At 41.7% G+C, this 23,610-nt stretch overlaps 1 protein-coding gene across 6 annotated transcripts in view; it reads left to right on the forward strand.

Moving 5' to 3' along the window:
• The first annotated feature begins 10,971 nt into the window (after positions 1 to 10,971).
• Positions 10,972 to 23,610, forward strand: part of CELF1 (CUGBP Elav-like family member 1) — a 95,927-nt gene continuing 83,288 nt past the window's right edge. For all 6 annotated transcript variants that reach the window (XM_064288130.1, XM_010592067.3, XM_010592066.3 and 3 more), the window contains exon 1: positions 10,972 to 11,069. The gene's annotated coding sequence lies outside the window, so the exon portion shown is untranslated. The remainder of the gene's footprint in view (positions 11,070 to 23,610) is intronic.

Genomic DNA, 23,610 nt, shown 5'->3' on the forward strand with positions numbered 1-23,610 from the left:
TTTCTCTCAACACATTCTTTCTTTTTAACAAACGTCAGATCTTATTGCACCTATTTGTTACCAGCTTTTTTCACTAAGCATTTATTGTGAACATTTTCCCACAATTAAATATTTTTCTCTATTGTTATTTTGAAATTATATATAATAGTCTAGGCCATGAATATAGCATAATTTACTTTATCAGTATCTTTTTGTAGCCAATTTTGTGCTATTTAAACAATTTTACACATGTTAATAAATTTGTGTACTTATTTATGATTATTTCCTTAGAATCAAATTTAAAAGTATGCAAAATTTCAAACTCCTCTAGAAGGATTATCTGAATTTTATCCCACCACCACTTGGGGAAATAGGTTTCTGGTTTGTGCTCAACTAAACCCACCCAACATAAAGAAAAGAAAAATCCTCACAGCTGGACCAATAAGCAACATCATTATAAACTTGTCAAGGACTTCGTTTTACTTGACCCATAATCAAGACCCAGTCAAGAAATCAAAAGACACATCGCACTGGGCAAATCGGCTGCAAAAGACCTCTTAAAAGTGTTAAAAAGCAAAGATGTCATTTTGAGGACTAAGGTGCACTTGACCTAAGCCATGTATTTTCAATTGCCTCACATGCATGCGAAAGCCAGACAATGGATAAGGAAGACCAAATAAGAATTGAGGCCTTTGAATTATTCATCTTACATAGTTTGGACATGTTATCAGGAGGGATCAGTCCCTGGAGAAGGACATCATGCTTGGTAAAGTAGAGGGTCAGAGGAAAAGAGGAAGACCCTTAAGGAGATAGATTGACAGAGTGGCTGCAAAAATGGGCTCAAGCATAATAAGGATTGTGAGGATGGTGCAGGACTGGTCACTGTTTCTTTCTGTTGTACGTAGGGTCACTATGAGTCGGAATCAACTCAAGGTCACCCAAGAACAACAAACTCACAGAGCTGCACCACAGAAAAAAGGCCTGGTGACCTGCTTCTGTAAAAATTGTTGCTAGATGCTATCTAGTGGATTCCAACTCATAGTGACCCCATGTGACAGGGTATAACAGTTTTCTAGGCTGTAAAAAAAAATGTCTTTTTTTCTAACCTTTGTGGGAGCAGAGAGCTAGGTCTTTCTCCCATGGAGCCACTGAGTGGGTTCCAACCGCCAACTTTCAGTTAGCAACTGAGCATTTAGACTTTGCGCCACCAGGGCTCTTCTGTAAAGATTACAGCCGATAGAGGTCCTAGCCAGAGCAATTAGGCTAGACGAAGAAATAAAGGGCATCCGGATCGGCAAAGAGGAAGTAAAATTATCTCTATTTGCAGATGACATGATCTTATATACAGAAAACCCTAAGGAATCCTCCACAAAACTACTGAAACTAATAGAAGAGTTTGGCAGAGTCTCAGGTTATAAGACAAACATACAAAAAATCACTTGGATTCCTCTACATCAACAAAAAGAATATCGAAGAGGAAAATAACCAAATCAATACCATTCACAGTAGCCCCCAAGAAGATAAAATACTTAGGAATAAATCTTACCAAGGATGTAAAAGACCTATACAAAGAAAATTACAAAGCTCTACTACAAGAAATTCAAAAGGACATACTTAAGTGGAAAAACATACCTTGCTCATGGATAGGAAGACTTAACATAGTAAAAATGTCTATTCTATCAAAAGCCATCTATACGTACAATGCACTTCCGATCCAAATTCCAATGTCATTTTTTAAGGTGATAGAGAAACAAATCACCAACTTCGTATGGAAGGGAAAGAAGCCTCGGATAAGCAAAGCATTACTGAAAAAGAAGAAGAAAATGGGAGGCCTCACTCTACCTGATTTCAGAACCTATTATACAGCCACAGTAGTCAAAACAGCCTGGGACTGGTACAACAACAGGCACATAGACCAATGGAACAGAATTGAGAACCCAGATATAAATCCATCCACGTATGAGCAGCTGATATTTGACAAAGGCCCAGTGTCAGTTAATTGGGGAAAAGATAGTCTTTTTAACAAATGGTGCTGGCATAACTGGATATCCATTTGCAAAAAAATGAAACAGGACCCATACCTCACACCATGCACAAAAACTAACTCCAAGTGGATCAAAGACCTAAACATAAACACTAAAACGATAAAGATCATGGAAGAAAAAATAGGGACAACTCTAGGATCCCTAATACAAGGCATAAACAGAATACAAAACATTACCAAAAATGACGAAGAGAAACCCGATAACTGGGAGCTCCTAAAAATCAAACATCTATGCTCATCTAAAGACTTCACCAAAAGAGTAAAAAGACCACCTACAGACTGGGAAAGAATTTTCAGCTATGACATCTCTGACCAGCGCCTGATCTCGAAAATCTTTATGATTCTGTTAAAGCTCAACCACAAAAAGACAAACAACCCAATCAAGAAGTGGGCAAAGGATATGAACACACACTTCACTAAAGAAGATATTCAGGCAGCTAACAGATACATGAGAAAATGCTCTCGATCATTAGCCATTAGAGAAATGCAAATTAAAACTACGATGAGATTCCATCTCACTCCAACAAGGCTGGCATAAAGCCAAAACACACAAAATAATAACTGTTGGAGAGGCTGCGGAGAGATTGGAACTCCTATACACTGCTGGTGGGAATGTAAAATGGTACAACCACTTTGGAAATCTATCTGGCGTTATCTTAAACAGTTAGAAATAAAACTACCATACAACCCAGAAATCCCACTCCTCGGAATATACCCTAGAGAAACAAGAGCCTTCACACAAACAGATATATGCACACCCATGTTTATTGCAGCTCTGTTTACAATAGCAAAAAGCTGGAAGCAACCAAGGTGTCCATCAACAGATGAATGGGTAAATAAATTGTGGTATATTCACACAACGGAATACTACTCATCGATAAAGAACAGTGACGAATCTGTGAAACATTTCATAATATGGAGGAACCTGGAAGGCATTATGCTGAGCGAAATTAGTCAGAGGCAAAAGGACAAATATTGTGTAAGACCACTATTATAAGATCTTGAGAAATAGTAAAAACTGAGAAGAACACATGCTTTTGTGGTTACGAGGGGGGAGGGAGGGTGGGAGAGGGTTTTTTACTAATTAGTAGATAAGAACTGCTTTAGGTGAAGGGAAGGACAGTACTCAATACATGGAAGGTCAGCTCAATTGGACTGGACCAAAAGCAAAGAAGTTTCCGGGATAAAATGAATGCTTCAAAGGTCAGCGGAGCAAGGGCGGGGGTTTGGGGACCATGGTTTAAGGGGACTTCTAAGTCAATTGGCAAAATAATTCTATTATGAAAACATTCTGCATCCCACTTTGAAATGTGGCATCTGGGGTCTTAATTGCTGACAAGCGGCCATCTAAGATGCATCAATTTGTCTCAACCCACCTGGATCAAAGGAGAATGAAGAACAGCAAGGTCACACGATAACTAAGACCCCAAGAGACAGAAAGGGCCACATGAACCAGAGACCTACATCATCCTGAGACCAGAAGAACTAGATGGTGCCTGACCACAACCGATGACTGCCCTGACAGGGAGCACAACAGAGAACCCCTGAGGGAGCAGGAGATCAGTGGGATGCAGACCCCAAATTCTCACAAAAAGACCGTACTTAATGGTCTGACTGAGACTAGAAGAATCCCGGCGGTCATGATCCCCAAACCTTCTGTTGGCACAGGACAGGAACCATTGCCAAAGACAACTCCTCAGACATGAAAGGGACTGGACAGTGGGTAGGAGAGAGATGCTGATGAAGAGTGAGCTAATTATATCAGGTAGACACTTGAGTCTCTGTTGGCATCTCCTGTCTGGAGGGGGAATGGGAGGATAGAGAGAGTGGGAAGCTGGCAAAATTGTCACGAAAGGAGAGACTGGAAGGGCTGACTCATTAGGGGGAGAGCAAGTGGGAGTATGGAGTAAGGTGTATATAAGCTTATATGTGACAGTCTGACTTGATTTGTAAACGTTCACTTCAAGCTCAATAAATGTTAAAAAAAAAAAAAAAAAAAGATTACAGCCGAGAAAACTCCATGGAGCAGTTCTACTCTGTAACACATGGGGTCATCATGAGTGATGGTAACTTTTTTTTTTTTAAACCACTTGGAAAGGAATTGTTTCCCTGTACCCTTACTGGCTATTTTTCAAAGCAAATCTTAATCAATTTGGAAGGCAAAAAGTGAAACAGGGTGCTTTTCATATTCTTTTTAATCTCACTTTAGGCTTTTTTAATCTCACTTCAGGCTTTTTTGTATTTGGACTGTTTAGAATGTTGTCTCTCTTAATGAAAGCTTTTGAAGTTATAAGAGCCCGTTTGTGTTCTTTGTGTAATTGTACTTCCGCTCAACTTTGGGCTAATGGACTGTGGCTTTCCTTGAGTGATACTATTACATGCATCCCCTGTAAGGAGTGGCCTTTACTCTTGGCTAGTGGGAGCCTTAAGACAACGGGTAGATAAAATAGGGAAAACTTTCTAGATTGCCCTTTAAAAAGTATCTATTGAGCCAGACAATGTGTTGAAGCACCAAAGATACAAGAAAACAGCAAGACAGCAAGACAGGGTGGTCCCTGCTCTCTTAAGCAGTTTGTTTGTTTAATTAATAGCCTTTTTTAAATATATATAGCAGTTTAGTTCGTTCCCATTCTAACCCCTGCTGAGAATTTGCATTTCTAACAAGTTCTCAGGCAATGCTAATGCTGCTGATTAGTGACTAGTTCTGAGAACCACTAGTAGAGCCTCCCACCGTCCACTGCTGTAAAGTAGATTCCGACTCATAGCAACCCCATAGGATTTCCAAGGCTGAAATCTGTACAGAGGCAGACTGCCACATCTTTCTCCCACAGAGCTGCTGATGGTTCCGAACCACTGACCTCTTGGCTAGCAGTTGATCCCTTTAACTGCTGCGCCACCCAGGCTCCTTACCGTATTGTAGGGCAGTGGTTCTCAAACTTTATTACACATAAAAATCACCTGGGGATTTTGTTAAAAGTCGATTCTGATTCAGTATATCTGGTATGGAAATGCAGATTATCAGCAGGGCTTTGAACTGGAAGGAACCACTTTGAAACTCTGGTTTTAGGTTTACAAGGAGCCCTGGTGGTGCAGGAATTAAGTGCACGGCTGCTAACTAGAAGGTCAGTGGTTTGAACCTACCAGCTGCTGCATGGGAGAAAGAGGTGGCAGTTGGCTTCTGAAAAGATTTGTGGTCTTGGAAGCCCTATGGGGCAGTTCTACTCTGCCCTATAGGGTTGTGATGAGTTAGGATCGACACAAGGGCAATGGGTTTTTGGGATTTAGGTTTACAGAAAATTTGAGCAGAAAGTATAGACTTCTCATATACTCCTTCTTCCTTCTCCCAGCACCCCCCCCCCCAAAAAAAAAGCAAAACAAAAACAAACTAAAGCATTCGCTGCCAGTTGATTCTAACTCATGGTGACTCCATGTGTTTCAGAGTAGAACTGCGCTCCATAGAGTTTTTAATGGTTGTGATTTTTTGGAAGTAGATTGCCAGGACTTTCTTCCCAGGCACCTCTGGGTGAATTCGAATCGCCAGCCTTAGCGCTTAACCATTTGGAGCACCTAGGGACTCCTCTTCAGCGCCCCTCCTTGCAGTTTCCCCTATTGTTACTATCTTGCATTGTTTGTTGTTAGCTGTTAGCTGTCCCTGGTCCATGGCAACATGAAGTGCCTTGTCCAGAAGCAAACCTGAGTATTCTACATGGAAGGCCAGAATTCTACTACTGAAACACCAGCACCTCTCAGCTTGCGTTAGTGTGATACATTTGTTATAATTGATGAATAAATGTTGATACATTGTTATTAACTAAGGTCCATTGCTTACATGAGGGTTCACTCTGCCTTTTCAGTGCAGTAATTTTTGACACATGCATAATATCATATATCTACCATTATAATATCATACAGAATAGCTTTGCTGCCCTAAAAATCCCCTGTGTTCCACCTATTCATCCCTCTCTCCCTCACCAAACCCCTGGCATCCACTTTTTCCTAGGAAGCATTTGAAGGCTAAACAACAAATGCTTTTTCCTTACCCAGCACCTGGATAAACCCAGAGGCATTACTCTAGCCTCTGAGAAAGTAGCAGTGAAACAAGAGAGACAAAATCCCTCCCCTCACAGGGTTTACCTTCTAATGAGGGGAGTCTGCAAATAAAATAAATAAAACATATGAGTAATAGGTATTCTGTATTAAACCAACGCATTGCCATCGAGTCAACTCTGACAGATAGCAACCCTGTAGGACAGAGTAGAACTGCCCCCATAGGATTTCCAAGACTGTAAATCTTTGCAGAAGCAGACTGCCACACCGTTTTCCTTCCGAGCAGCTGGTAGGTTCAAATTGCCGGTTAGCAGCCAAGTGCTTAACTGCTGCTCCACCAGGCCTCCACATATTGTTGTTAGGTGCCATCAAGTTGAATCGATTCTGACTCATAACAACCCTATATACAGCAGAAACGAACACTGCCAGGTCTCGCACCATCCTTACAATTATTGCTGTGCTTGAGCCCATCATTGCAGCCGCTGTGTTAATCCATCTCCTGAAGGGTCTTCCTCTCTTTCGCTGACCCTGTACTTTGCCAAGCATGATGTCCCTCTCCAAGGTGTGATCCCTTCTGTCAACATGTCCAAAGTGTATAAGACGCAGTCTCGCGATCTTTGCTTCTAAGGAGCATTCTGCTTGTACTTCTTCCAAGATGGATTTGTTCATTCTTTTGGCAGTCCATAGTATATTTGATATTCTTCGTCAACACTACAATTCAAAGGCATCAGTTCTTCTTTGGCCTTCCTTATTCATTGTCCAACTTTCCCATGCATATGATGTGATTGAAAATACCATGGCTTGGGTCAGGCGCACCTTAGTCTTCAAGGTGACATCTTTATTTTCAATACTTTAAAGAGGCTCTTTGCAGCAGATTTGCCCAATGCAATGGGTCTTTTGATTTCTTGACTGCTGCTTCCATGGGTGTTGATTGTGGATCCAAGTAAAATGAAATCCTTGACAACTTCAATCTTTTCTCCATTTATCATGATATTGCTCACGGGTCCAGTTGTGAGGATTTTTGTTTTCTTTGTGTTGAGGTGCAAGATATACTGAAGGCTGTGGTCTTTGATCTTCATTAGTAAGTGCTTCAAGTCCTCTTCACTTTCAGCAAGCAAGGTTGTGTTATCTGCATAACGCAGGTTGTTCACGAGTCTTTCTCCAATCCTGATGCCTCGTTCTTCTTCATATAGTCCAGCGTTTCGAATTATTTGCTCAGCATACAGATTGAATAGGTATGTTGAATGCATACAACCCTGACACACACCTTTCCTGACTGTAAACCCATCAGTATCCCCTTGTTCTGTCTTAACAACTGCCTCTTGATCTATGTACAGGTTCCTCATAAGCACAATTAAGCATTTTGGAATTCCCATTCTTCGCAATGTTATCCATAGTTTGTTATGATCCACACAGTTGAATGCCTTTGTAAAGTCAATAAAACACAAGTAAATTTTTTAAACATCCTTCTGGTATTCTCTGCTTTCAGCCAGGATCCATCTGACATTGGAAATGAAATTCCTGGTTCCTCTTCTGAAACTGGCCTGAATTTCTGGCAGTTCCCTATGGATATACTGCTGCAGCCGTTTTTGAATGACCTTCAGCAAAATTTTGCTTATGTGTGATACTAATGATACAGTTTTATAATTTCCACATTCGGTTGGATCACCTTTCTTGGGAATAGGTATAAATATGGATCTCTTCCAGTCAGTTGGCCAGGAAGCTGTCTTCCACATTTCTTGGCATAGATGAGTGAGCCCCTCAAGTGCTGCATCCATTTGTTGAAACATCTCCATTGATATTCTCTCAGTTCCTGGAGCCTTGTTTTTCACCAATGCCTTCAGAGCAGCTTGGACTTCTTCCTTCAGTACCATCAGTTCCTGATCATAGGCAACTTCTTGAAATGGTTGAACATCGACTAATTCTTTCTGATATAATGACTCCGTGTATTCTTTCCATCTTCTTTTGATGCTTCCTGCGTCGCTTAATATTTTCCCCATGGAATCCTTCACTATTGCAACTCGAGGCTTGAATTTTTTCTTTAGTTCTTTCAGCTTGAGAAACGCCGAGCGTATTCTTCCCTTTTGGTTTTCTGTCTCCAGCTCAATTGGTATTCCATTAATTACTGGAGCCTTGTTTTTCACCAATGCCTTCATTACAGCTTGGACTTCTTCCTTCAATACCATCTGTTCTTGGTCATATGCTGCCTCCTGAAATGGTTGAACATTGACCAATTTTTTTTGGTACAGTGACTCTGTATATTCCTTCCATCTTCTTTTAATGTTTCCTGTGTTGTTCCATATTTTGCCCATAAAATCCTTCAACTTTGCAAATGGAGGCTTGGATTTTTCCTCAGTTCTTTCAGTTTGAGAAATGCCAAGCGTGTTCTTCGCTTTTGGTTTTCTAACTCCAGGTCTTTGCACATTTTCATTATAAATACATTGTCTTCTCGAGTCGCCCTTTGAAATCTTCTGTTCAGCTCTTTTACTTCATAATTTCTTCCCTTTGCTTTAGCTGCTCTGCATCCAAGAGCAAATGTCAAAGTCTCTGCTGATATCCATTTTGGCCTTTTCTTTCTTTCCTGTCTTTTTAATGACATTTGGCTTTCCTCATATATGATGTCCTAGATGTTATCCCACTGTTCCTTCTATGGGGATAGATTGTGGATCCAAATAAAATTATATCTTTGACAACTTGAATATTTCCTCTGTTTATCATGATGTTGCATATTGGTCCAGTTGTGAAGATTAAAGCAGGAGGGGGAAATTGTAAGCATGGGGGAGGGTGTGCAATTTTAATAAGGGTAGTGAAAGAAGGCTTGAGTGAGAAGATGACATTTGAGTCAAGATCTGAAGGAGGTGAGGGACTGAGACATGTGGATATCTGGATAATTCTGTGGAGCACATAAAAATGAGACAGACTCTCTTCTTAAAAAGTTTCTTCAATCTATGGCAGCCAAGAGACAAATATAAATTGTGATAATGTATGTGACAACATTCTGTAAACTATGTTATTGTTGTTAGATGCTGTCAAGTTAGCTGACTTATGATGACTCTGTGCATAACGGGATGAAATGCTGCCTGGTCTTGGGCCATCCCAGAATTCCTTGCAGATTGGACTGTTATGATCCATAGGGTTTTCATTGGTTGATTTTCTGAAGTAGATGGCCAGGCCTTTCTTCCTAGGCCATCTTAGTCTGGAAGCTCTTTGGAAAGCTGTTTGGCATCATAGCAACAGGCAAGCCTCCACTGATGGATAAGTGGTAGCTACACACCACTCAGGAGGTGCATTGAGCAGGAATAGAACAGGGTCCCCCTCATGGAAGGTGAGAATTCTACCTCTGAACAACCACTGTCCCCATTTTGTAGGGTATATTGTTGTTAGGTGCCAACCAGTGCTACTCATAACGTTCTATAAATGTAGGATGTTTTCAGTAAATTACACATAAAACTACGTACAAGATCATATACCGGTATTATAAAGACATGAAATGATAAACCAAAACCAAACCAAACCCATGCAGTCGACTGGATTTCACCTCATAGCAAACCTGTGGGGCAGAGTAGAACTCCCCCATAGTGTTTCCAAGGAGCAGCTGGTAGATTTGAACTACCAACCTTTTGGTTAGCAGCCAAAATCTTAACCACTGTGCTACTAGCACTCCGTAAAATGATAAAGGGAATATGACAATGTAGGATTTTGGGGCTAATTGTCCCATTTACCTTATATGGTACCCTAAAAATGGTCTTTTTTTTTTTTTTTTCCTTAAAGTGGAAAAAGGTGCATCCAACACATGGGAAAACCCTTGAGGCTTCTGCTTGGGAGCCCACTTGTTGCTTTTTGTGGTCCGGTAGGGTATAATCAGTATTTGTGGGCATGAAAATTATTTGCTCTGGGAAGCCAAATGATGTTACAGAGAAATTATTTGCAAACCCATGAGTTATTTGCCTGTTGATGGTGCCAAGAGGGCCCAGAACTAAGTTTTCTTTATCTGCAGTTCACTAACTCACAAGGTCTAGAACTTGCAGAATAAACCTTTTTTTTTTTTTTTTTTTAACAAATTGTTGTACTGTTTGCATTGAGTCTAGACTCTGGGATTTCTGAGTCACTCCGAAAGAGGTCTTTAGGCACCTAACCTGGGTTGTTTAAAAAAGATAAAAATCTGGGAAAAACCAATTAGGGCTGTGTAAACTGTCTCTTGGCACTGCAAGGATTTTTGCAACATTGTCTGTTCACATTGCTCATCATCTTGAGAGAAGGCACTCTCCTAACTCTGAAAGCTTGGAACACGCTCACATTCCACATCCCAGCAACGAAAGATCCTGTTGATTTATCGCTGGGGCATAAAGAAAGGTGCGTTATGGGCCCAACACTGGCCCAGCACCATTCACTTATTTATCAAATATTTTATTAGGCGCATATTCAGTGCTAGGAGGGGGTCCTTGCGCACCAGGGGCATCCAGAGTTCCAGTGGGTGTGGCGCACACAGCCGAGAACTTCAGATTCCCAGGCCGGGGTCTTGTCACCCTTTTCTCCAGTACAGGTTGGAGACAAAGAGATGCACCCCTACAGCTTCCTTGGCTGAGGGCTCCGCCCGCGGCCCCGGGGGCGGCAGTACAAAGTGCTTTTCCACTCCCCTGCCCGAGGGGGCGCTGCTGCGCCCTGCGCTCAGCCCGCCCCTGCACCGCGCTCCGCTCGGCTCGGCGCTGCGGGAGGCGCCAAGGTGGTACGTTCCCCTCGTCGCCTCCCCCTACTCCGCGGCCCTCCCCGCCAGTGGTAGGTGCCGGAAGTGCCGCCATTTTGGGGTGTTCTGCTCAGGCGGCAGCGGCGGCGGCGGCGGCGGCGGCGGCGGCGGCGGCGGCGGCGGCGGCGGCGGCGGCGGCGGGACGCGGAGGTTCCCCGGGGACTCGGCCTCAGCAGCGAGGCGGCGGCGGCGGCGGCGCGGCTGCGGAGGCGCAGGCAGCAGCTGAGGCAGCGGCGGGCTCAGGTGCAGCCGCTGGTGAGTGTGGCGGCAGCGGGTGGGAGGGAAGGAGAGGAGGGAAAGCAGGCAGGAGGGAGGCGCCGCGGGGCGGGTCCGCTCCGGGCGGCCGCGGGTCACAGGGCTCTCCGGGCGCGGTCGCTCCTCGTTTCCCGCGCCCCAGGGCCTGGTACGCGATCTCGTCTCGTGTGTTGGGGTCCTCGGCTCTCCGGGTCCCGCCGCGCCTGCCCGGCGCGTGCCCCTGCGCCCAGGGAGACCCGCCCTCCTCGTGGCTTTTCCCCTTCTCCCCGCGCCCTTTGCCTTTACTCTCCGGGCCCCGAGGGCTGCATTCCCTGCCCAGGGGCAGCCTGGTCGTTTCTTTCTTATTGCCGCCGGGCCAGACTCAGGCTACCTGTCTGGGACACCCTTTCGCCGCTCCTGTCGCCCCACGTGTTCTAGGTGCCCACCCCTAGGGGTGCTCAGGATCCCTGACCCCAGAGGGCTGCGCTTTGCCTCGTAAGCCTTGAGAGCCCTCGATTCCTCGCCCCAGATCCGCTAGGGCCTTGGCTCGCCCTCCCCCCACATCAGGTGCTCACCCAGTCATGGCCTAGTAGCAAAGCTAGAATCTCGCACCCGGGAGCGCGGGGAACACACTAAAGAGCTTTCTTCGCCAGGAACCTGGTTTTGGATTTAAAGCTGGTAGTGTCTTGGTCCTGGTCCTCGGGGCAGAGCGTTGTTTTAATTCTGTAAGACCTTTGCACAGGCTGTGAGGAGCTTCTCATTGGTTTATGCTCATCTTCATAGTTGGGGGAAAGGTGGTGAGATTTTTTGGTTGGAGCCTGTTTGAGCAAAACGGAATCATTTTTCTCGCCGGTAGAGTTAATGCTGCACATTTATTACCTTCGAGTAAAAAGTCGCACAACAGTTTTTAAAGAGCTTGGAGTGCTTTATAATGTTTGCAGTGTAACAGGTTACAAATACACAGTGTATCATTTACAGGAACTTCACCTTTTAAAGGTCTTTTCGCTGTCTTTCATTCTCTATGGATTGGAGAGACTTTAATTGCTTTCTTTAACCTTTTCGACATGTGTTGGGTAGGGTTTTTTCCACACGTGTAGGATCTCTTAGAGCACTACCCAAGTTTCAGTTTCTTTTTAAATCCTTGGTAAGGATGAAGGCTTCACGTAGAATTATCCAGGGTGCTTTCAGTTTTGGCATTAATGAGTCCTCTTGGAAAATCACTGAGTTAAATAAAAGCAGGAGTGAACTACTGCTACAGTGATTTTTTTCCCCCGTGCCAATTTTTATGTTCTTGTAGCTTTACTTACCCAGTGTTTGGCTTTTGATCATTAGTTAACCAAGATTTGAAGCAGTGCTCTTAGTAAAGCAAAGCTGAAGGTTTCAGCTGTTTTTTTTTTTTTTTTAACCGGGAAGGTTATGGTTCCTCCAGCGGTTCTTTCCTCATGAGTGTGTCACTACCTGTTTCCATTAAGAATGACTCTTGGCCCAGAGCATGGAACTCAACTGCTCGCGAACCATTCATTCTTGCTGTAGGTTTTCTTCTCCAAAGATGTTATGGAGACTTAAAATTGATTATCAAGATGAGCTGTTAGAGATTGAACATCTGTTGTCAACCCCTTCACTTTCTGGATGAGACAGCTGAGACCCCCAGAGGTTGACTTGCTCAGGTTATGTAGCAAGTACTCTTAAAATAGTCTTATCACAGAATTTTTCTTTACAGTATCATGAGCAGTAATGCAAATTGCCTTGTGAGATGCTGTGGAACGGAAAGGGCCCTTGGCTTGAAGTTCGAAGGGCTGGATTGTGTGTGGTCTTGCTCAGTTACTACCTATATTCTTGGCCGCCCTCTCAATTCTTCTGAGCCTCAGTTTATTCTTAGCTGCAAAATTGAGGCAGCAGTATCTGTCTCACGTGGTAATTCTGCTTCAGTGCAGTAAGGTGTGAAAATACCTGTAATATCGTTGGCAGACAGTGAAACCTTAAGCCAGAGTGATTAGTTTATTTTTCTAAAGATTTCCATTTATTTTTCTTATTACAGAAACTACAGATTGTTTATAAAAAATACGTATGTCAGAAAGGAAAAACTCATCCATAGTCCCACCACTCTGAAATGATTGTTAATCATATTCTTGCTCATCCTTTTTATATGCTGTAGAAATGTTTATTGTTTTACCAAAATAGGTTTATCTTAGTCACAGTTTTGTGGTGTGCTTTATTTTTATTTATTTTTTATTGTACTTCAGGTGAAAGGTTACAGAACAAATTTCTCACCAATCAGTACACATATTGTTTTATGACTTTGGTTAACAACCCCACAACATTTCAATACTCTCCCTTCTCGACCTTGGGTTCCCTGTTACAAGCTTTCCTGTCCTCCCCCCACCTTCTAGTCCTTGCCCCTGTGCTGGTGTGCCCCTTTAGTCTCCTTTTGGTTTATTGGCCTGTCTGATCTTTGGCTGGAGGGTGAACCTCAGAAGTGACTTCATTGCTGACTTAGAAGGGTGTCGGAGGCCACACTCTGGGGGTTTCTCTGGTCTCAGGCCTGTAAGTCTGGTCTGTTTTTGTGAGTTAGAATTTTGTTCTACATTTTTCTCCAGCTCTATCTGGGACCCTCTATTGTGATCCCTGTCAGAGCAGTCGGTGGTGGTAGCCAGGCACCATCTAGTTGTACCGCACACAGTCTGGCGGAGGCCATGGTAGTCGTGGTCCATTAGTCCTTTGGACTAATCTTCCCCTTGTATCTTTAGTTTTCTTCATTCTCCCTTGCTCCGGATGGGTGAGACCAGTGGTGTATATTAGATGGCTGCTCACAGGCTTTTAAGACTCCAGACGCTACTCACCAAAATAGAATGTAGAACATTTTCTGTGGTTTGCTTTTAAGGTTTAATAATAGATGATAGGCGTAATTTGTTTTAACAATAACATTTTAAATGGTGCTCTTTAGCATGTGTGAGGTAGGTCGGTGCATATCCCAGCACAGGCGCAAAAAGGCCTCCCTTTTAAACATATACTGGCCTGGAAGAGGAGGAGGAAAGGAAGACGGCAGAGACCTAATGTTTATTGTATGTCTGCTGTGTGTATGTGGTTTTTTTTTTTTTTTTCTTAAATAAAGATTTGGGCTCTGCTACTAAATGAAAAGTGTGAGTCCTGGATTCTACGCCCTTTCTTGTGACTGCTACTGCAGCTTCTTTAACTCCATTTTCCTGTGAGGCTGGACTAGGTAGAAGGTGGTGGTGGTGGGGTGCCTTGGAAAGAGAAAAGCTGTCACCTGGAGACCAAGGTGAAGCTGGAGAAGGTAGGACCACGGGCTCCTCTCTGCTCAGGGCTTTGTGTAGTCACAACAGATTGCTTTGTTGTCTTTAAACCAGTGAGTGATAGGATTTGGTTAAGCTCTGTTTCCTCCACTCTCCTCTGCTGCTTGAGGTCAGGGATGTCTCCTTCATTTTGGTATCTAGCTCTCCCTTGGGGATCTATAAAAGGTTGAATTGATTAGAATCCATGCTCTTCTTATGGACTGCCTGCCAGTCAGAGGGGTGTCCATTGACACCCTCAAACCTCTTGATATTTACATGTTAATAGTATATAACAGTAATTCATATTGCAGTTAGCATCATTTCCAATTTTTAATCTAATGATGTCTAATCTTTGAATGAGTAGCATTTTCAAAATATGAGTTGTGTATTGAAAAAATATCACATGAAGAGAATAAGAATAGGCAAGTTTCTGCCTTTGCTTTATAGCTGAAATAATGGTTTTTGTTAGAGGGTTGGACTGATCTCGCATATTGTGTACAGATTAATGTATAAGCATGGCATTTAATGGCCTACTTTAAATAAATAGCTGACACTTTCAGGATAAGAGCATTTCAACGGTACTCATAGGCCTCCCGGTTTGTCCCAGTATGAACGAAGCTATTCACTGAGTATTCTCTTGCTTGAAAGGCTTTCTTCTTCTTTCTTTTTTTTTGCTTTCTTCTTAAGATACTCCAAACCCAAACCCATTGCTGTTGAGTTGATTCCGACTTAATTCCAATTCATAGCAACCTTATGGGGCAGAATAGAACTGTCTCACAGTGTTTCCAAGGAGTGGCTGATGGATTCGAACTGCTGACCTTTTGGTTAGCAACCGGAGCTCTTAACCACTGCGCCAACAGGGCTTCTTAAGATAAGCTTGTCCTTATCTTTTTGGAGGTTCACAACTGATTTGGGTCTGCTTAATTGCCTGCTTTTCCTCTCTTGGCTTCTTAAGCCTGGCCTGCCACTCCGTTTTCCTCTTTTCCAGTAATAAAGGGAGTTCAATATTAATCCTTGGGGGCACAGAATAAACAGAAAGCTTAATCAACCCTGTCACCCCAAAGGATCAGGTAGAGTCCCAAAAATACTTTTAAAAATTAAAGTGCTTGACACGTGGGTTTTATTTTAGTGTCAGGGAGGACATATACACCTTTTTTTTTAAAAAAAACAACATAAGCCATTCTTTTGTTCAAAACTATTCCTTGATTCTTCGTTGTCTTTGGTAATAGTTGAAAATAGAATGTATCATTGAAGTTCAAGTGTTTCAGAAATATAATCTGAACCAGGAATTGTCTTTGTAGCTTCTCTGAGCCTAACTTCTGACACATTCCAAAGTTGATTTCCTCTGATGGCCAAAAAGGAAAAAGGGAAACTCGAAAGTTTGTGTAAAAACATGGAGAATTAGTCTTCCCGTAATTGAGAGTTGATTCTTTTATTTTAGAGTTCCTCTAGGGTCACTGGAAACCCAGGCGGTGTAGTGGTTAAGTGCTATGGCTGCTAACCAAAGGGTCGGCAGTTTGAATCCGCCAGGCGCTCCTTGGAAACTCTGGTGGCAGTTCTCCTCTGTCCAATAGGGTCGCTGTGAGTTGGAATCGACTTGGCAGCACTGGATTTAGTTTGCTTTTTTTCTAGGGTCTCTCTGTGGCAATGGTTTTGGGCTAAAATGGAAACTTGTGGTTTCAAGGAATGATGCGACTTGAATGGGATTTATAAGCAAAGCCCAGAAGAGATTCATGTGATAGCTCGGTTGTGTGACCGTAACATTTCTGGGCCTCATCTTTAAATGGAGATACCAACCTGGAAGGGTAATGTGAGAATTATTTGAGGTAGATTACGCTGGGCACTGAACAGTGCCTGGGACGGTGTTGATAATGTTATTTCTTTTCTCCATCTGTAAAAATGGGGATACGAACCTCGTGGGGGTCAATGGTAGAATTCTCCCCTTCCGTGCAGAGTTCCATTCCTGGCCAGCGCGCCTCATGTACAGCCTCCATTCGCTGTCAGTGGCGGATTGTGTGTTGCTGTGAGGCTGAACAGGTTTCAGCAGAGCTTCCAGACTGAGATGGACTAGGAAGAAAGGCCTGGCAATCTGCTTGTGAAAGTCAGCCAGTGAAAACTCTGTAGATCACTTACAGTCAGATTTGAAACTGAGCATGAGGATGGCCCAGTTCCAGTGTACTTGGGGTCGCCATGTTTTGGGGCTGACTCCATGGCAGCTAACAACAAAAGCTTCAGGGGTAGTAATGCGGTTCAACCAAATACAGTGACAGGTGAAATGCCTGGGTGCGCCATGTACAGGCAGTAGCTACTGTGTTCTTGTCATTTCCTCTTTTGGGTATATTTTGTTTTGCATTTTCCTATGTTCATTGTGGCTTAAGGGACAAGATTAAAGTCCAGTTTGTGCATCTGAAATATTTTGCTATGAAGGGCATCATTCCCCAACAGAACCTTGTAGCTCATTGTTCCCTGTCATCTCTCAGATTCATTTTTACTCCCCACATTTCATACTTCACGTGAGAGTCTGTTGTTGATAGACTTCTATGTTCATAGAATACTGAAAAATACAAATATATTGTTGAATTTATAGTAGGGGCACCTGGGTCTTCCCCTAATTTAATTAGGTGACTAGTTTTAGGCAGGACCGGGCACTGTTTCGTTGTGTTATACATAGGGTTGCTGTGAGTTGGAACTGACTCGATGGCACCTAACAACAACAACAGAGGGCTCTAATATTTAAGAGCCGTAAATTTAGATGACAGATTTAATCAGCTTTGACCATTTGCTTTGTATACGATATTGTATAAAGAGTCCTTTTCTGAGCTCTATTATTTGTTGTAAAAATAGTTTTCTTGTGATGAGATTTTTATAATTGCAACCTTGTCCTTGCCATGAAATTGGAGATTAGAACCTCCTTAATGTAGGGGTTTCCTTGCAGAATTAATCAGCAGAACTGTCCTATAATGTTATTTTTTAAATCTCTACTATACTGTAGGGTTGCTATGAGTCAGAATTGACTTGACGGCAGTGGGTTTTTTTTTTTTTTTTAATACTATCTGTGTTGGAGGTCATGAAGATTTATTTGCTTATTTTAAACTTCATTCAGTTCCAGACCTGTAAACTTTTTCAGGAATGTTTTGTGTCTGTCATAAACTCCGTATTGACTTTCCATGTTCTTTCTGCTAAGGAACTCTTTAATTCTCTTAAAAACTATTATTATTTTTACAGACTAGAAGGTGAATACCAAATATATCTCTGGGCAGTGGAACTATGGGTAATGTTTTTTCTTCATACTTAACCATTGTTGTCTAGTTTTCATACAAACATAAAAGGATAAGTTATTTTAAAATTAGTTTATTTTTTCTCAAGGTGGGAGAAAGCTTAGTTAGGGAAGAGTGTGCATGAGTGTATTTCGGTTTCTTGACGGATTTAAGGTATTTTAACTCTTAGGGCTTTGTGAAGTTCTGATGTGATACTCAATCAGCCAAACCTTTTCCCCACCTTATAAGAAATTTTCAGAACAGCTTTTGGGTTGTAACACTGAATTTTCTTTTCCTCCACTTTGAAAATTTGGTAGCAAATGTAAAGAGGGGTGGTGAGTTCTGGTTCAGAGGTTGCAGTAAGATCTGACTAATCTCACTTAATTGATTTTAATGTGCCACTTTCTGAATGTGTTTATAGGTAGAGTGTGACTTTAGAAAGAACCATTCCCTAACTCTGACCTCCATGGACCGCCAGCTGTTTTTAGAGCTATGCTCGCCTTTGACAAAATGGAGTTCAGTAATTTCACTTCTCCCTCAAATTGAAACTCCATTGAAAATGTACTTTTGAGTTGGGAAGTCTTTTAGTTTGGGGATGATAAAAATGAAGCTTTTTTTTTGTGTTCCCTGGCTGTTTAATTTTCTCGTGTTAAATTTTGAAAGGTCAGTTCTTTGATTTACATAACATCGCTACTCTTCAGCAGAAGAATGGCTAAATTAGAAACTGTCACCACTTTCTCATTGTTCGTTTACCTTTTTGTTTCCAGTAAAATTGAAGTAAGCTCTTGCAGTGATTGTGGGAATGTGTGATATTTGGTGATAATGTGAGGTAACTAATAGTCTACTGTGAGTAGACTGTCTTTTTTAACCTAATATTATTTGGACATCTGTTAAGTTTTTGCTAGTTTCTGTTTTGTACAGATAATTTACTGTAGGCATTTCCCAGTCTCTCTGTGCTTGTAGCTTTCCTGTGGGAAACATTCTTTTCTGCTCCCTGGATTCCACCCCCCCCCCCCCCATTATAGTCTCATAGTTTAGCTAGTGTTTCTTTTTTCTCTCCTGGATGATTTCTGTCTGTGCCTGATGCTGCTGCTGACTTACCATGCTGGGTTGGGTGGGATATTACCAGTGAGAAACACCTGCGCTGTCCCTATTGGCTGCCTGCCTGGTTGTGAATGCAGTCCCAGCAAGAGTTTATGGGGGCTGGGGTGACAGGAAGTCAGGGTGGTGCTGACAGGCAACTTGAAAATGTGTAACTATTTGACATTCATTAGCTGGCTGGTTATTACTGCACATTGAAGCAGTGCTGCTTTGTGGTTAGACAGTCATTTTAAACCTTATAACAGGCTTTCAACAAGGATATTTTATTGGAAGCTGTTTATGTGGTAAACGACTATTCCTTAGGTCCATATTTTTCAGATGGCTAGAGCAAGAGGAGCAGGTGTCACATTTTGCGTTTTGGAATGTTCTTCATCCCCTTCCTGCTCATACTTCAGTTCCTCCTTGTCATTTAGTGCTCACCTAACCCTTTTCATGAAGCTTTCCCTGTCCATTCCAGTGCTGTCTTAGGGGATATAATATTTTATTAGTAATATCTTTTTTCATTCCAGCAAGATTTTAAGCTTTTTGAGGGAGGAGATTGCCTTATTGATTAGCCTGGTTCGTATTTTTTGCAGTGGTGGTGGGGAAGGAGTGGGCACACAGTTTCTACCCTAATTACACTCTGTGACCTGGCCACTCTTGTAACAGCTTCTTGGCCCAGGGGTGGACACCTGACCCAACCTGGGTTAATCAGTTTTTCCTAGGAATTTGAGATTGGAACTGAAATTCAGATTTTTAGGGAACAAACAAGTCATCTACATTTAGAGAACTCAGAACATATAAACTCAGATGCTGGGGTACAACTAAGTTCAGCCTCAAATGTGGAAGCAGTGAAGCAGTTCTAGAGAGAGAGGCAGCCATCCACGTGCAGACCAGAAGACTGGGTAGCTAAAGGCTTTCCAGGTGTGGCCCTACTGTATTTTCTGTTCTTGGGTTTTTTGAGATACACCAGTATCTTTTCAGTTTAAGTTCCATTTTTTCCTTAAGTTAGTTCGAAGGAGGTTTCTGTTATTTACAACCAAAAGAGCTTTGAATAAAACACTTAGTGCAGAACTTTGCATAATATTTCTCTAAATTTGAATTTTAGAAGAGTCATGCCTAGGATTATGGCCCTTCGGAAGGTTGCCTCTTTCTCCACAGTCCCCCATCCCCGGGGTGTGAGGCTGCTTGGGGTCTTGGTTCTTTCAGCAGTGTAGACATTTGCCTGTATTGTTGCTTTTGATGTATAGAGTGCTTCTGTCCGGTGCTTTGCCAGTGCGGAATAATGAAGTTTTTCACAAGTTTTTAATGATTATTTATAACTGATTCTTTTAGGCGTATAAGCCTGATAATTACAAAATATTAGCACAATTTCAGACAGGACACTTAAAGTGAGCCATCATTTTTAAAGAATTTGTTATGTTTGTAAGGTATATGGATTCGAACTTTTCCTCATTTCTGGTTAAGTAACGCATTTGTTTTAGTTTCCTGATTGTTTCCTCTTTAAAAAGAAAACTGTTGGGCTTGAGTGGAACGCAATACCGTGGGTTGGCTGGCAGTTGAGACTTTAAACAAAGGGCGACGGTGAGTGGCTGTGTGCCCGGCTGATGGAGTCTGTCTGGCCTCAGCTCGGTTAGTAACCTCATGAATGATCTGTAACAGCAGTGTCGCGGTGCTGGTTTTCCCTTTGGAAACTGCTAGCTGCGGAGAGGGAGCTCTGAGAAAGACAGTTTAATGCTTCGGATTTAATTTTTTCTTCCTGGGATCATTTGGCTTCTGTTAAGTTGAAAGACTTTATTCCAGGAAAATGTAAAATTTTCCTTTAATATTAATGAGCAGGAATTGAGAAGAAAGAAGAACTAGCTTTGAAATGTGGATTTGTATACAACCAGGAGTGAATAAATTTGTAGAGTAGAAAAAACTGGAAGACATTATTTGACGTAGGAAGCCAAACTATGCTTGCAAGTATGTATCTAAACAGTATTATGCTTCCATGTAGTGTGTGTATGATATTACATGAATGCTGTGTGTGGAGAAGTTTTAAATTCCATAGGGCTTGCCTTTACTTGTACGGGGCCTTGCACAAGGTAGATACTCGATAAATATTTGAATACTCCATGTCAGGTCAGATGGCACCTTAATTTTATGTTTTGAGACAATTCAATACTTGGACTAGGAAGGAAACTTTAAATTGGAATTCTGTGAATTTCTTATTCAAATCATTTTGTCTTGTGAAGATGATCAGACTACTTTAAGGTTTCGAGGAGTTTTCTGGGGAAAAAAAAGTAAGCAGCTTCCGATGAAAGATATTAAATGGGCTAAGATTTGTAGTGTAAAAGCCTCTGTGATCTTGAAACCTCTTATTGTTTGTTGCCTCGACAAAGTCACAAGGTTCCTAGACAACCTTGATTCTGGCTCTGTTCTCTGTAGCTGCAGAGAAGAAGAAAAGGAGAATCTGATACTGCTGGCATTCTGTGCTCTTTTGCTTTTCTGGGCCAAGACATGCATTTAAAAATAAAATCAAGGAAATCGTAAACCAGTAGTAAAAATGAACAGAGCATCCAGGAGTTTGCCTCCTCTCCTGTCCTGTAGCATGTGTCTCTCCCTTTTGTCTCTAGACTCATATTGAACTAATGCGGCAGAGCTATCTTCTGGGCCTGTCCCTTGCGTTTCCCTTTCAAGTTTATGGGAAATAATTATGGAAAAGACACCATGTTTATTATGTATTTATTATATGCTGTTTCTGTTTAATAGCCTCTGGATACATTTACAAGTGCAGTAAGAAAAAGCTTCCAAACACTTTACTGAACCAGTTTGGGTTATAGATTGTGGTAATGGGTCTGGGAAACTTTAAAAATAACCCTTGTGGACCTGTTATGGCAAAACTTAAGTAAGTAAATATATCAAAACTAGATAAAACATTTTTATGGGATATCTTGATGCCTATTGCCTACTTTAGCTGACAGTATATTCTGTCTCCTTAGAGCCATTTTTTTTCCTTTTAGCTTGGTCACTTTGGGATTTCTGTTGTACTTTTATAAAACAGTTGTGAGTTTCATTTTCAACACACTTTATCTTAGTGACATTTGTATTTAGGCTTTTCAGTAATTAATTATTATTTTAAGCTAAACAAGGCTTTTGTGAGCTCAGAGACGCTTATTTTTTTGGGTATGTTGCTATTAATATAACTTCTTTTTTTAAGGTTTCCCAGGTATTTTATTTTTTGTTTTTACAATTTATTTTTGTTGTTGAGACTCTACACAGCAGAACATACACCAGCTCAATTTCTGCATGTACAATTCAGTGACATTGATCACATTCTTTGAGTTGTGCAACCATTCTCATTCTCCTTTTCCGAGTTGCTCCTCCCCCATTAACATTAAATCACTGCCCCCCAAGGTTCCTATCTAATCTTTCCAGTTGCTCTTGCCACTTTGATCCCATATAAATAGATCTTAAAAGAGCTTAATGCTCAAAGCAAATGTTATTTAGTAGTTAAGTTAAACTATTGTTTGCTTTTGAGAAGACTTCAGGGGGTATCTTTGATTTAAGGTTTAAAGATTATATCAAGGCAAAAGTTTTGGGAGTTCATCCAACCTCCATGGCTCCAGAAAGTCTAGAACCCATGAGAATTTGAAATTCTGTTCTGCATTTCCCACCTTTTGATAGGGATTTTTCTATAGAATCTTTGATCAAAACGTTCAGTAATGGTAACCAGGCACCATCCAGTTTTTCTGATCTCCTGGCAGAGCTGGCAGTTGTTCATAGAGGCAGTTAGCCTCACGTTCTATTTTCTCCTCGTATTCCAGACTTTCTTTTGTCCTCTGTTGTTCCAAGTGAATAGAGACCCATTGTTGTACCTTGGATGACCCCTTTCAAGCTTTTAAAACCCTGGGCACTATGCAATGAACTAGGAGGTAGAACAGAAGCACTTAACATGTTACGAGGCCAGTTAGCTGGGATGACTCATCAAACCAAACCTCCAAACCAAGGAACTAAATCACACGAGATGTTTGGTTGTACATAGAAACCTCAGCAGTTACTCTTTTTTTTTTTTTGTCATTGTAAATATATCACACAACTTTTGCCAAATCAACTTTTTACAGGTGTACAGTTTATTGACAGTAATTACATTAACCAGCTATGCAACCCCACCCTTAATCAACGTGATTGTTCCGTCATCATCAACCGAAACTCAGTACTTTTCCCCTCCCTCTGGCCCCCGGTAAGCACTAATAAACTTTGGTGTCTATATATTGCCTATTCTTGTTAGGGAGACTTTTTGAGCTTTGTTCTGAATACTTCCTAGCCCTCAAATCATTGTGGGTCAGGCCTTGGATAGCTGAAGTTCTAAATTATTGATATGAAATCAAGTGCTGCTATTTTTATGTATTGATGTTCATTTGTCTGGTCTAACTTTGCTATGGGCTAAGAAAGACTTCACTGTGTTCCAAGAAGCTCACTCACAGCTTAGAAAAATGTTTTCTTTTGAATTTTGACTTCTCCATTTCTCCTCTGAACAAACCAGATCCAGAGATCAGACTTGTAAGTGATCTGTTTTCTTGAGGTATCATCTAACAGAGCAGGTCTCCAGGGAGCAGAATGGCAGCACACATTTAGCTGGGAGTGGCAGTTCATCTCCCTGAATTATATCGCCTTTGTCCACACACAGCACTTTTGGAGGCAAACTTGGGATTTAAACTTAAACTTCTTTGTTCCGGTCCAATCAGTATTATTTATTGTAATTTTGTGTGTCTGATACATTTCTCACGTAATCACGTAGGGAAGCAGAAATTTCCTGAGTAGAAACTTGCTTTGAAGAACTTAGAGCTTTTGATAGGGAAAATAATAAACAGTATAATTTATAAAATATGGCAGACTGGAGAGAAATAACAGCGTACACAGATCACTGTAACTTCAGTGAGTTGAATA

This window comes from Loxodonta africana, chromosome 7 (assembly GCF_030014295.1).
Source record: "Loxodonta africana isolate mLoxAfr1 chromosome 7, mLoxAfr1.hap2, whole genome shotgun sequence".
Classification (NCBI taxonomy): Eukaryota; Metazoa; Chordata; class Mammalia; order Proboscidea; family Elephantidae; genus Loxodonta; species Loxodonta africana.